The sequence below is a fragment of the Pinus tabuliformis genome, chromosome 7 (assembly GCF_031772625.1).
Source record: "Pinus tabuliformis cultivar Carrire ecotype Pingquan chromosome 7, CPIR1, whole genome shotgun sequence".
Classification (NCBI taxonomy): Eukaryota; Viridiplantae; Streptophyta; class Pinopsida; order Pinales; family Pinaceae; genus Pinus; species Pinus tabuliformis.
Genome location: NC_142293.1, coordinates 1,230,118,342 through 1,230,134,518, shown reverse-complemented (window position 1 = coordinate 1,230,134,518; position 16,177 = coordinate 1,230,118,342).

The following is a 16,177-nucleotide window of genomic DNA, read 5'->3' as shown; positions in this document are numbered from 1 at the left end:
ATCCTCAACACTTGGACCATTGTGGTCAGACCAACTCTTGACATCCTTGTGATGGTCGATGGTGGAAAAATGATGCCAAGATTGTTCATTTGTGATGGTGACCATGCACTCAATGGTGACATATTTCTGAAGAGAACTCTTGCCTCCATTGCATTCGGGTACATTGATACCGCTCCTTCGTCCAACTCATCTGATAGCATGTGCATGGTCGTCCTGGGTGTGACCAGACCGACAACATGTTGATACATAGTGTCTGTGATAATCTCTAAGCATGTGCTGGTGCTTGTGCGCATCGAATTGTCAAAATACATGTTTAGCTCTAGTTGAACTTGCTTCTTGTCTTCGCCTCAGTGAGTGTGCCAAATGGGCCGGATCACATGCGTGCGCACAATGACATGCATGATGCTAAATTCCCTTGCATGCGATCAACAACACTGCTCACCTTGTCTGCTTTGTGCCAGCTACTGGGATGTATCTATAACTTGTACGGGTGCAGTTTCATCTGTGAATGCATGTTGTGCCTCCTGCTGTACCTATTCCTGCGACAACTTATTCGCTTGTCTATGTAGCTCCCATTCTTCCTTGAGTTATTGCTTCAGCACATGCAAATCCTTCTTTTTTTTGTTCCCTACCTTTGCGCGATCTTCATGTCGCGCCGTCACCTCATAGCCTGAGTCTCCAAAGTTGCTTTCATCACAAGTGGATCTGCTTGAGCTTGCAACTTTGTTCCCCCTCTGTGTTGTCAACAACCTTACTCTTGCGTTCGTTGCCTCCGATATGTTGCCTTCAACTGCTGTTGATGGTGCTACTTACTATGATGTTGCTGCTGTCATATCTTGATGTCCTTGTCTATGAAAAACTTGATGTCTTCGTTGGTAGGCAAGTTCATAGACACTTGATCGATTGCATCCCCAAGTGTGATTTGAACGGTTTCTTCGACTTTTCTCTCCTGGAAACCATTGTACCTGTGCTGCTGAGAGGCAGATGAACACCTGCGATACTTGGAGACATGGAAACACTCATGGAAGAAATTTGTTAGTCAAAAACCAAAATGAACTTGAGAATTGACTTGCAACATATCGATGTGATTGATCATGAAGGTTGCGCAATTTCCGTCGAGAGGTCAGGAGACTGACTACCAAAACTGTGCAAGGTAGAGTCTGGGCTGTTAGGAGGCTGACTAACTGCTGGAACTGTGCAACGCACATTCTAGCATGGCTCGCTGAGGATTAAAAATGTGTAATGCATATTCTAGCATGGCTTGCTGAGGACCGAAACTGCCTAATGCAAAATTTTAGTTAGCAGTGACATGCAACCAGCAAACTATATTGTGCAGTTTTTGGGGCCAACAGGACACTGCCTCCAAGAATTGTGTAATGCATGCCTGGAGGTTAGTGCCTGGCTAGACTTCCACAATTTCTGGAGGGAAGGTGGAGCCTTCGCTTTCGAAAATGCATAGTGCTAGCCAGGCAAGGCATGGTCTGGGCCAAGGTAGCCCAGTCCAGCCGATGGGCAACTGAAAACATGAGAAGTGTGAATGCATGATGAGATGAGTGAAAAAAAGAGTGAATGGTCATTCATGCAAACAACAAGTGTAGGATTCATAAAATGGGAAAGCATGCATGTGTGTGAAGCGAGTCGCCGCAACTATGACCGTCCGTGCAAAACAGTGGAATGCATGCGACAACAGTGAGATGAAAATGAAAATTGAAATGGTGCTTCTACAAGATAACATGCATCAAAATGAAAGCAAGCCCTCACTCAAATAAAGCAGACAACAATCACACAAAGCGAAACACAAAAAGTGACAGAAATGCAACACAAGACATGGAAGGTGCGATTACCCCAAAACAACCGAGTTGAATGTGCCGACGACTCCTAGATGCAATGTGGGATGTCAGAGCTGCAAGGTTGATGTGAGGAATGAGCTTTGCAGCGTCCGGTTGACAAGTTTTGATAAAACTGAGGTTGTGACGCGCATGCCAAAAATCTAGGAAAAGCGACACTTGGCAAGAGGTTTATGAGATGATCCTTACATGTCACCTCCAGCTACTAAAAATAGATCCTTGAAACAAGGGATGCCTTTGCATGCTGCCTTGGGAGAAGTATTTCATGCATGAAAATCAGTTTTGCTCAGTCCCAGAGGGAACTGGTCAACCTAAAGGCACATGCAGCGGTTTGCTTAACTGAGGGGGAAAAATGTGCATTTATGGGAGAGAGCTGGGTTGGCTGCCCAAAGGGATTGCACAATTTCTTGGCAGAGTAGCTGACTGCTACTGATAATTCTGCAATTTCAAGGATGAGCAGTTCTGCTAGGAGGAATTGTGCAATTTTTCCAGTGAACAGTGACAGGAAGATTTGCTCAATTTTGGACCCCAGCAGGTTTCCAGACAGAATTGCGCAATTTCGGGAGGGAAGGCTAGTTGCCCTCCATAATTACGCAATTTCTTGAGGGAGCTGCTCAACCTGTAGCTGGAACAAGTTTGATGAAACAACCTGTGAGGAGGATGCAACAAGTTTTTATGGACATGTTGTCATTATGCAAGAAAATCACTAAAGCTTGTGTACTTAACAAGGCAAGACATGTTGCTGTGAAAGGTTGGTAGGAAGGCTCCAAAACAAAGCTAAGGTAAAATTTTGGAGGGTGGTTGTAGCCGCTACAAAACTTGGCAACACACTGGTAGAAATCCAGCTCTCTGAATGGACCTTGTTAATGAAAAGCAAGTCTAACACCTCCGGAAGTATTGTTTAGTTCTTAGTTCGTCTTGGTTTCCACACTTGCTTGATTGTAAGATGTAGCATCTACCAAGCTCTTGGTTGATTGACACACATTCCAAGCCAAGTCAACACAGTTGTTTTGATTGGGGTTGAGGGTTATATTGGTTCACAAGCATTATAATCGTCAAAGTCTTAGTTTCATCTTTGGTGTTGCTCCGCTACCACCAGGCCTAGATAGTACCCCGATAGAGTCACGTAGGAACACAACCATTGATCTGCTTCCAGCGAGCTTGGTCATTGTCCTGACTGAGTTACTTGTATCACCTCTCTACACAGGAAGCCTTTCTCCTCTTTCGCCTTATTCATTTTTTTTTTCATTTTTTCATAACCGTGCATAACACTTATTCATTTCAGAGGTGGAAGAGGGATCTCGACTTATTGAGAGAAAAAGAGGTTGTTATTTCAAATAAGTAGTTTATTATATACCTCTGATGTGCCTATTAAGGTTTTCCCCCTCACCTTACTCTACTTGGCTAAGCTGACAAGGGTTAACCCAAAAACAACCAACTAGAGTAGGTGACACTAGTTAGCGCGCAAGCGTTGTGTTTTCACCAAGGTTCATTTCAAACAATATGTATTTTCCATCGAAATATCATGGACTAAAAGTAACAATTTCTTCATACAGAGGCAGGATTCAAGTAGTGATAGTTGCACAAGGCCTCTTGTACTTTACCCAACTTGTTTCAAGAGTCATGCATGGTTTCATGCGAAACTAACTTATGAACAAAAACAAGAAAACAAACAACAAAGCACAGCAGATGCAGAAGTAAATGCAAATATAAAGTGAGTAAGAAAACAAGCAAGAAAACGAAGCAACAAAGAAAACAAGCATGAAAGCAAGCAAATTGAAGCAAACACTACTCCTACTCCTAAGCTAATGGTGCATGGGCTTGATCACGTGAAACGATATTTCCAATGCAGCCACCAACGTATTGGTTGACCCATGTTGGTGAAGGCTTGGTCCACGAGCAACACAGTTGTGTGAACCAGCAGATGTGAAAGATACAACAATGAAGACAGATACACTCTGAGTTTACAAACGTCCACTGAACAAAAATGAGTGAAAGTGCATGACATGCAATCTGTGGACTTACCATGATGCTATGTGAAACTATGTGTAGATGTTAAGCATACACACTCTTGACTGTGACATGTAAGCAAACGAAAGAAACAAAGACAACTTGTGTCGCACACATGTGCTTGTTGTGTAAGATTCCTCCAATGAATGAGTGATGGGATCATGTAGTTAGAGTGGAGGAAGTGAAATATGAGTGTTAGATTTTTCTTCAATGCATGCAGATGAGTGATAAGGAGCCTTGGGTGTTTGAACAATTTCATGATCAGAAGTGAAACCAACCTTAGGAGAGCGAGGGCCTGACATAACCATTAGCTCGGGCTAAAGTGCCTCGACAGTCTAGGGGGTTTCAACTTTGTCGACAGATAGATCATCATAGACCAGCATCTTAGATGGATTAACAACGAGTGAATCAACATAATGATTAGATGACGAGGTAAAGAGATCACAACAAACAAGATCAGAAAACTCAGGATGTTGGTTGACATCCTCATGTTTTGATGAATCGCAAAGAGGGGTAGGTGAGAAGAAAGGATTTTCACCCTCTGCGTTTCTGAAAAAAGCAGATGAAAGATCAAGTGGATTTTCAATGAATGATTTTTACTCTTTGTTGTCAGACGATGGTTTGACATCCAATGTGTCCTACGAATGATCAACAATGGGTACATCTGCGGATAGAGATGCGCATGAAAAATTAAGTATGGTAGGATCATCAAGGATGCTAGGAAGAAACAGAGTAGGTATTGACAGACAGGGATGGTCCCCTACTACTGGTGGATGTTCAAGCTCCCCGCCATTCTCTTCATGAATGCCAGTGCATGTTGGTTGTGCAACACCAACTCCGTCGATAGATAGATCATCGTTCAAATCAAGTGTAGAGTCTAGAATGGAAGAACACAAGATAGTGTCATCCGGAGGATGATCAGAATACGAAGATGGAGGTTGAGGTACAAAATACATGTGACGAGGTAGGGGACTCACAAACAAGTCTGCGTGAAAAACAAAAGGAGCAATGTCAGCAGGACGTGATGGTTCAACAAATGTGTTCTCATGCTCTCCCACATCACTCTGTGATGGTGGAGCTATTTGATGAGGGGACGAAGGACAGTCACTTGTGACAACGACCATGTCCATCTGTGATTGAGCAACTCCATCACTGAAGTATGCTGAGTGGGGTTTAAGCTTGAACTTCTTCTTGGGATTGAAATATTAGATAAGGCAATATTCGAACCTATCCATGAGATACATAAATTTTATCTGAATTTTCGGGGCTTCAAACATGAATAGGTAAAAGCACTCCAAAAACTCCATATTTGATTCATGCGGGGCCTTCCGTTGTTTTAACAATTTTTTGTCAAGCACTTCAAAATCAAAATGGTGGAAAATAGATCGATTAGATCGTTGAACTGCTTGAATAAGTGCACAGAGTTATGAGGTAGTGTTCCACACCATTGTGATGGGTGGTCGCGAAGTGTGTGTGTGAGCAGCGAATATACCTTTGTTTCATTAAAATCTTCCATGCCCTGCATGAGCGCATGGAAGTCATCTAAGTGCTCATGCCAGGGCACTTCGCCTTCACCATCGGACATGAGTTGTGACAAGTGATCCCAAAACTCCCTCTCAACATGAAATATATGTCCGTTGGATAGACATTTCGGAGGGCGAACTATAAAAAACTCCATGATAGATGTGCAAGATTCAAAACAGATGATGAGGGCTCAATTTGTCATCTGGCCCTCCTTCTAGCACCAGAAATGTTGACGGTGCTAGACCCAACAACATGTCAGGCGATCTCCTTGGTAAGAAGTCCTAATTAGACCTCAAACCATTTGGTGTAGGAGTCCAAGTAGTGGTTCATTCGGTAATGCCTTGACTACGGTTTCACACAGAGGAAAGTAAGATGTCCCTCTTGGTAGCAAGGGTGTGATAGCTGCGACGAGTCATGGAAGGTGCATGAGAGGTTCTAACACATGGGGAGTGAGGTGAGTGTGCCCCTTGGAAACCTGTAATAGTACTCAGCTTGGAAGGGAACACACAAGCAAAGATGCATCACCAGCTAGAAATAAATATAGCGAGCAATCCAAAGTGATGTTTAAACCAACAACACATCTGCAACAAGATTGATGTAATTGCATACAAAATAGTTCATACACAAATGTGTAAGTTAAATAACATACATTGCTACAACAAATAAAATAGTCCAACTACAATAACAACATATGCATGAAAACGTGTTGGATCTTTTATATTAAGAAGTGTAAGTTCCAACCATACAATATATCCATGTCTAACCACTAGTTCCAATAGTGGGATGTTACAGCCACAATCGCCTACTCCTCCAAAGAGATATACTAGCTCTGTGCAGTGGAAAATCCAAGGCGCGTTACAATATTGTCCAAGATTTCTCTAAGAATGTCCTATCGAAGCTTGGATGACTAAAATCCTCTACAATGAGTTATGAGGGACTATTTATAGCAAAGGGTGGGGTGGACCTTGACATTCCCCTTTGTGACAGTTCGTCTACCCTCATGACTCTTCATCTACACTATGAATGTTACATCCACTATCGATACTTGAACTTACACTTGACAAGATGTTACATACAATCTTCACATGTACCCATGTGAGACAAAATGGCTTGAGAAAGCCATGCAAGACATCACCAACACTCAAACCATTATGGTGAGACCAACTCTTGACATCCTTGTGATTGTCGATGGTGGCAAATGATGCCAAGCTTGTTCGTCCATGATGGTGTTCGTGCGCTCAATGGTGATATCTTGTTGAAGAGAACTCTTGCCTCCGTTGCATCTGGGTACACTGATATGGCTCCTCCGTCCAACTCATCTGATAACATGTGCATGGTCATCCTAGGTGGGACTAGACTGGCAACATGTTGATGCATAGTTTCTGCATTGATCTTCAAGCATGTGCTGGTGACCGTGTGCATCGACTTGTCAAATACATGTTCAACTCCAATTGGACATGCTTCTTCTCTTTGCCTCGGTGAGTGTGCAAAATGGGTGGGATCGCATGCATGCGCACAATGACATGCATGTTGCTGAATTCCCTTGCATGTGATCAACAACACTACTCACCTTGTCTTCTCTGTGCCAACTACTAGGATGGATCTATAACTTGTATGGGCATAGTTTCATCTGTGAATGCATGTTGTGCCCCCTGTTGTACCTGTTCCTGCTAAAAGTCGTTCTCTCATCTATGCAACTCTCGTTCTTCCTTGAGTTGTTGTTTCATCACATGCAACTCCTTCTCTGTTAAATTCTTTTCCTTCGCACAATCTTCATCTCGCGCCATCACCTCATACCCTGAGTCTCCAAAGTTGCTTTCATCACAAGTGGATCTGCTTGAGCTTGCAACTTTGTTCTGCCTCTGTGTTGTCAACAACCTTCCTCTTAAATTCGTTCCATCCGGTATGCTGCCTTCAGCTGTTGTTGATGGTGCTTCTTGTTGTGATGCTGCTACCGTCATATCTTGATGTCCTTGTCTACAAACAAATTGATGTCTTTGTTGGTAGGCAAGTTCATAGACACTTGATCGACTGCATCCCCAAGTGTGCTTTAAATAGTGTCTTCAACTTTTCTCTACTGGAAACCATTGTACATGTGATGCTGAGAGGAAGATGAACACCTGCGATACTTGGAGACGTGGCAACACTCATGGCAAGCAATCTATCAATCGAAAACCAAAAGGAACTTGAGAACTGACTTGCGACATACCTGTGTGACTGATAATGAAGGTTACGTAATTTCTGCCAAGAGGTTAGGAGACTAAATGCCAAAACTGTGCAAGGCACAGTCCGAGCTGTCAGGAGACTGGATGAGTGCTAGAAGTGTGCAATGCACAGTCCATCCTGGCCTGCTGAGGACTGAAACTGCACAATGCATAATTTCAGTCAGCAATGACAAGCAACCAGCAAACTACATTGAGCAGTTTTTGGGGCCAACAGGACACTGCCTCCAAGAAATGTGCAATGCATGCTTGGAGGTCAGTGCATGGCTAGACTTGTGAAATTTCTGGAGGGAAGGTAGATCCTTTGCTTCCGGAAATGCACAGTGCTAGTTAGGCAAGGCACGGTCCAGGCAAAGGCAGCCTAGTTCGACCGATGGGCGATTGAAAACATGAGAAATGTGAATGCATGATGAGATGAATGCAAACAAGAGTGAATGATCATTCATGCAAAAAACAAGCGCATGATTCAAAAAATGGGTAACCATGCATGTGTGTGAAGCGAGTCACCGCAACAGTGACTGTCTATGAAAAACAGTGTCATGCATGCGACAACAGTGAGATGCGAATGAAACTAAAACGATGCTTCTACAAGCTAACATGCATCAAAATGGCAACAAGTGCTCATTGAAATCAAGTAGAAAAAAATCACACAATGCAAAACACAAAAAGCGACATAAATGCAAAACAAGACATGGAAGGTGGGCTTACCCAAAAAATCTGAGCTGAATGTGCCGACGACTCCTGGATGCAATGTTGGATGTCAGAGCTACAAGGTTGATGTGAGGAATGGGATCTACATTGTCTGGTTGATGAGTTTTAATAAAATTGAGGTTATGATGTGTATGCCACAAATCTAGGGAAAGTGACACTTGGTGGGAGGTTTATGAAATGATCCTTGCATGTCACCTCTAGCTGCTAAAAATAGATTCTTGAAACAAGGGATTCCTTTGCATGTTGCTTTGGGAGAAGCAGTCCATGCATGCAAATAAGTTTTTCCCAGTCCCGGAGGGAATCGGTCAACCTGAAGGCACATGCATCGATATGTCAGCTAAGGGGAAAAAATACACCATTCTGGGAGGGAGTTTGGTTGGCTTCCTAGAGGGATTGTGCAATTTTTGGGTAGAGCAACTGACTGCTGCCCAAAATTGCACAATTTCTAGGCTGAGTAGTCTTGTTGGAAGGAATTGCACAATTTTTCTAGTAAATAGTGATAGGCAGATTTGCTTAATTATGGAGTGCAGCAGGCTGCCAGACAGAATTGCACAATTTCTCGAGGGAAGGCTAGTTTCCCTCCAGAATTACGTAATTTATTGAGGGAGCTGCTCAACCTGCAGCTGGACCAAGTCTGGTGAAACAACCTGTGAGGGGGATGAAACAAGTTTTGATGGACAAACTATCATTATGCAAGAAAATCACTAAATCTTGTGTACTTGACAAGGCAAGGCATGCTGCTATGAAAGGTTGGTAAGGGAGGCTCCAAAACGAAGCTAAGGAAATTTTTTTGACGGTGGTTGTAGCCACTACAACAAAACCATTCCTTAGAAAATTTGTGTTATTATTTTTTGATGATATACTAATCTACAACAAGTCTTGGAAGAATCATGTTCAACATGTTGATAGGGTGCTCAAATTATTGGAGGAGAAACAATTATATGGAAAAACCTTCAAATGTTTATTTGGAGTACAGGAGGTGGAATATTTAGGTCATATTGTATCTCATGAGGGTGTTAAGGTAGACCCTAAAAAATTAAAGCCATTAAGGAATGGAAAATCCCCACAACCATAAAGCATCTTCAAGTATTTCTCAGGTTGATAGGGTATTATCGCAAGTTTTTTAAGAATTATGGGAGAATAGTAGCACCTCTAACAACATTACTGAAGAAAGATGCATTTTATTGGACTCCATAAGCAACTAAGGCCTTTGAACATCTTAAAGAGGAAATGTGCCAGGCATCGGTCTTAGCTACGCTAGACTTCACAAAAACCTTTATTGTGGAATTGAATGCCTCAGGAAATCGAATTGGTGTTGTTGCAAGAAGGAAGACCCATTTATTGTGAAAGCCGTCCAATCAAAGGAAAGTATTTACATAAACCTATTTATGAGAAGGAAATGCTGGCAATACTACATGCACTAAAGAAATAATGACCTTACCTAATGGGAAGAAACTTCAAGGTAAAAACAGATCATCATAGTCTTAAATACTTTTTGGAACAAAGATTATCTTCAGAAAAGCAACAAAAACAGGTCACAAAGATGTTGGGTTATGACTTTGAAATCATCTACATAAAAGGGAAGCAAAATGTTGTTGCAGATGCACTCTCAATAAAGGATGAGGATGTGGAAGCATTTCTTTGTGCCATTTCTATTATCCAACTAGATGAGATAACCAAAGCAAGGGATGAATGGAATAATGATGAAGAAGTGTGGACACTCATTCAAAAGATACAACAAGGTCCCAATACATTTGACACATTTAGTTGGAAAATGATTCATTATGGTACAAAGATCGCTTATACTTTTGTAAGAATTCTCAACTCAAACAAAAAATTCTTTTGGAATTTCACACCTCTCCCTTAGGAGGGAACTTAGGGTTTTTAAAAACTTACCAAAGGGTCAAGAAGGGATTTTTTTGGGATGGCCTTAAATATGATATTCAAAATTCTGTGGCAGAATGTTTGGTTTTCCAACAAATAAAGTTGAGACAATGAAGACCTCGGGTATGTTACATTGGGAGGAGGTCTCAATGGATTTTATCACAGGTTTACCTAAGTCTAAAGGAAAGAGTTTCATCATGGTGGTAGTTTATAGGCTAATCAAGTATGCACACTTTTGTGCAATACTTGATCACAAAAGTATGCACACTTTTGTGCAATACTTGATTTTTTTGGGATGGCCTTAAATATGATATTCAAAATTCTGTGGCAGAATGTTTGGTTTTCCAACAAATAAAGTTGAGACAATGAAGACCTCGGGTATGTTACATTGGGAGGAGGTCTCAATGGATTTTATCACAGGTTTACCTAAGTCTAAAGGAAAGAGTGTCATCATGGTGGTAGTTAATAGGCTAATCAAGTATGCACACTTTTGTGCAATATCTCATCCATTTAAATCCAATACATTTTCTATTGAATTTATGGAAACAATTCAAAAGATACATGGAAACCCAAATATTATTGTAAGCGAAAAAGATCCCATATTCACTGGAAATTTTTGGACAAAATTATTTTCTTGTCTGGGTACTCAATTAGATCATAGTTCATCTTATCATCCTCAATTTGATGGGAAAAATGAGATTGTAACATCTCTGGTGAAAATTCCATGCAATAAATGTTAAAAATAATAACCACATATGACTGGGACACTTATTCCAAGCTGAATGTTGGGCAAGACATCCTAGTGTGTATTCATTTGGTTGTTTGTGGCTAAGGAAAGTGGAAAAGGCAATGGCTAAGGAATTAAAGAGGCAAAAAAGGTATTTTGGAACAATTATTTATGAAAATAATGGAAATTAGGAGAAAAATGAGGTGAAAGGTCACAGGTTGCATGTGAGGAGGAAAATGAAGGAAAATAATGGAAAATGAAGAAAACAGAGGCCTCATTCATAAAAAGGCTTATGAGGATCGGTTGGTAACCTTTTGTCAGCTTAGATTTGTAAGTAGGGAAAGGCAAGATCAAGCAGCTACAACAGGCTTCATTGCAAGTATCAACTTGCATGTGTATTTTCCTTGATATATTTGGCATGCATGGGATTGGATGTGTTTATTTTCTACCATGGCATGGGTTTTTCCAGGTGTGATTGTATTTTCAATCTAGCCTTGCCATTTCCTAGTAGCTTTGATGAGATGGGTTCTCTCATGCAATTTGTGGGGGATGGTCAGATTGGATTCAAAGTTAAGTGGGGTGGATCTCCGAATTTAAAAACACATGGTGGTAGTGGTCCCTGAACCAGACTAAGGATGCACAAAGCCACTAGCCTAGTAACCCTTGAAATAGACCATGGGTTATGGTAAAGCCAGATTGAATCTTATCATAGTGGCCTCTCGTCACATGTTTACCCCGGCTAGTTGGTTGCTTGGGTAGAAGTGGGAGGAGGGTGTTACAGAGTGGTATCAGAGCATGGTTCAACTCTCAGATTGAATGGATTGAATGTGTGTTGATCATGCATGCATGTCAGTTTCATGTGTGTCTCTTACACTTACATAATTGTTGCATTTGCTTAATGATGGATTACGGTTGTAGTTTGATTATCATGGAGAATTTGATATTGATTTCATGAAATGTATTTGAAATGAGTATGTGACTGACTGTATATGTTTAATTTTCGCTTACATGTTGATTTTATGTCGCCTACTTACATCCTTGTATGTTAGGTTACATTTTAAATATTTGATTACATGCCTCAATATTGTAGGTTGATTACAAGAATTGATTGATTATGTTCAACTACATGCATTCATGCGTATGTGTAGTTGATTTGGCATTGCTTATGCACGTTGTCGGGTGCATGTGGCAATGTGTATAATGCAGTAATGGTTATTTTCATGCATGAGGTCACAACATGCATTGTTGATATGAGCTTGCATTAACGACTGGAACCTAACTGGAGTGATGTTTGAATGTTGATACATTTACTTGCGTATTTCGACATGTTGTTATGATTATGTTATACACGTATCACATTGATTTGGTGATCTTGTAGACAAGGTATCCTCCCCGATCTATACTAAGGTACATTGGTTTATTGTGATTTGGTTTATCTAACATATTATGCCTTATAGGAAGAAATATCAAATGGCTAGTAAGATGGTTGACTATAAAGACTCTCCCTAAAAATCTGAAGACCAGTATGGTATTGTGAACCCCTATGACTTGGAAGTTACATTAAGAAGTTTAACAGACGAGATAAGGAGTTGTAAGGCAGATAATGACATAATCATACAGTCAGAGGAAAAGTTAGTAGAGGTGAATGTAGTAATACTTCAGAGCTTGTCGGATTTGCAGTGACAAGGACCACTACGGATCAATCATGAGAAAGAATATAAAACTAATGGGGCATATGGAAACAAATCTCATGGCGGTCACTAATTAGATAGAGAGGACACAATCTGGGATGGTAGATTGTTGGAAACTCCGGAAAGAAGAAGGGATAGACACAGGTATGATTCTAGTTCTGATTTAGATAGGCACCGTAATCATCATCGGTATCATCGTTACAAAAGGAATGATAAGGGGTATTTGTTGGATTAATTCAAGAAAATAAAGCCACCTAATTTTGATGGAGATGTGAAGAAGACGGAGGATGTAGAGGCTTGGATACTTGGCATGAACAAATTCTTTGAGATGCATGAGTACACAGATAACATGAAGGCTCAGATAGCTATCTTTAGCTTGAAAGGTAAAGAAAACATCTGGTGGGAAGATGTTAAGTGGGTTAGAGACATTAGGAAATATGACTTGAGTTGGCAGGAATTTAAGAGGCTTTTCAGGAATAAGTACTTGTTAGAAAGGTACTACGACAACAAGGCTAAAGAGTTATATAAGTTAAAGATGGGGTCAATTAAAGACAAAGATTATGTAACCAAGTTTTTTGAGTTATTGAGGTATGTACCGTATCTTACTAATGAGAAGGCTAAGGTTCAGATATTTGTCAGTGGTTTTCCATTAGCATTTAGAGATCGAATTGAGTATGATGAGCCTCAGTCACTTGAGGAAGTCATTGGGAAACTGAAGCATTGCTATGAGAAATCAAAGCGTAAGAATGAATCTCAGCATTGATAGAAATGAAAAGACAATTGTATAGGTAAATGGTAGCCTAAGAGGAGACGGCCTCAACATGCAAATGGGAAAGAAAATGTGGCACCGCAAAAGAGATTTAATGCAGCTAGATAGGGATATGGGCCACAACAACAACATAAGCAACATAGAGGTGAGGGCACTATTCAGTTGGAGTGTTGGACATGTGGTGAAGAACACCTTAGGAGAGATTGTCCGCAACATCAAGGTCGAAGGCCTAAGATATACAATGCACAAGAGGTACAGATTATTGGGGATGTTGGCCAAAGTATTCCACATATCTATGCAATAATGGACAACGGGCAAGCAGAACACCATGCATATATATTTGAGATGGATGGTAAGCTTTGTGATCAGGTTATTTCTATTTTGATTCACCTTGAATCTAAGTATAGCTATGTTAGTCCTAACTTGGTGGATAAGTGTGCTTTGAGTAAGGAGTCCCATGCAGAGTCTTCGTTAGTGCAGTTGGCTATAGGTATGAAGAAGTGAGTTCATCATTGGGTAAGAGCTTGCACATTTGATTTGAATGGTATGCTTATAGCATCACATTTGAATGTATTACCATTGGGTTCATATTGTATGTTATTTGGCATGGATTGGTTGTATCTTCGTAGAACCAAGGTTTATTGTTATGACAAAGCTATTGAGTGTGTTGATGATGATAATGGGGAACAAAGAGTCTTGCAAGGTAAGAAGAAAGCCACATCAGTTAGGATGGTGACAACTATGAAAGCAAAGCGTAGCCACAGGAAATGGTGCAAGGTATTTTCCGTACGAATTTCTGGTGATAAGGGTAAGGAGGCTAAGGATACAGATGTATTGAACAGGTACCCAGTGTTGCAGAAGTTCAATGATGTATTTCTTAAGGACATTACAAAGTTTCCACCTCATAGGCAAGTAGACTTTTCAATTGAGTTAGTGCCAAGGGTAGCTCCAGCATCGAAAGCACCTTACAGGATGAGAACACCTAAGTTAGTTGAGTTAAAGTTGTAGCTGAAGGAGATGTTAGACAAGGGGTACATTAGGCCAAGTGTATTACCTTGGGGTGCACCAGTCTTATTTGTGAGAAAGAAATATGGTACCCTCAGATTATGTATTGACTACAGGTAGTTGAAAAAAGTGACTATCAAGAATAGATACCCTTTACCGAGTATTGATGACTCGTTCGATTAGCTGAAGGGAGAAGAAGTGTTCTCAAAGATTAATCTGAGATCGGGATACAATCAGGTATGCATCAAATATGAGGACATATAAAATGCTACGTTCAGCACAAGGTGTGGGCATTATGAGTTTGTTGTTGTTCCATTTGGCTTAACTAATGCTCCAGCTACATTCATGTGTTTGATGAATGGTGTGTTGCGTCCATATTTGAATAAGTTTGTTATTGTTTTCATTGATGATATACTGGTGTATTCTAAAAATGAGGAAGAGCATGCTGAGCATTTAGCAACAGTATTGAGGTTGTTGAGAGAGCATCAGTTGTATGCTAAGCTCAACAAGTGTAGTTTCTTTCAGACTGAGGTGCACTACTTGGGACATGTTGTCTCCAAGGAAGGTATTGCCATAGATCTAAAGAAGATAAGGGCCATCATGGAGTGGGTAGCTCCTACGAATGTGGATGAGGTGAGATCTTTCATGGGTCTGGCAGGATATTATAGGAGGTTCATCAGGAACTTCTCACAGATTGCTTATCCCATTACATCATTGCAGAGGAAAGGTAATAAGTTCGAATGGATGGTAGAGTGCGAGACTAGCTTTGAGTAGCTAAGGAGTTGCTGACACATGCACTCGTGCTACATATTACAGATCCAGACAAAGAGTTCATAGTGTGTACAGATGCTTGCAAGAGAGGACTTGGTGGAGTCCTTATGCAGGATGGATAGGTGGTACGTTATGAGTCCCAAAAACTAAATGAGCATGAGTAGAACTACCTGATGCATGATCTTGAGTTGGCAGTGATTATACATGCATTGAAGATGTGGAGACACTATCTTCTTGGCAGGAGGTTTGTGCTTATGAGTGATCACATTGGGCTGAAGTATTTGTTTTACCAACTGAATCTGAATGCTAGGAACGCTAGATGGTTGGCCACGATCAACGAGTTTGACTTCGAGATTAGGTACATCAAAGGTGAGGAAAACGTGGTGGTAGATCCTCTCAGCAGACGGGTATAGGTACATCACTTGGCAGCTATGAGATCCTATGGGACATACTTACAGGATAGGATCTTGTAGGCAGGAGAACAGGATGTCAGATATATGGAGATTGTGCATAGGTTGCAGCAGAGTACAGGGATAGGTACAAGTGATAGTAAAAGTATAGGTATAGGTGATAGTACATGTATAGGTACAGGTGATAGTACAAGTACAGGTACATGTGATATTAAAGGTATAGGTACATGTGATAGCACAGGTACAGAAACAGGTATTGGTATAGGTACAATTGAATAGGACTTGGATCATTGTCTTACAGTAGATGGGTTGGTCAAGTTTCGAGACAGGATATATGTACCAGATAATAGTGAACTCAAGAAGGTGATCTTGAGGGAATTTCATGCGAAACCTTATTCAGGTCACCTAGGTTATCAGAAGACACTCACAGTAGTGAAGAGATATTACTATTGGCTGAATCTGAAGAGGGATGTAGTAGAGTTTGTGGTGAGATGTTTCGACTGTTAGCGAGTGAAAGCAGAGTGCAAACATCTAGGTGGACTGCTACAACCGATCACTATTCCTGAGTGGAAATGGGAGGTCATTTCCATGGATTTCATCATAGGG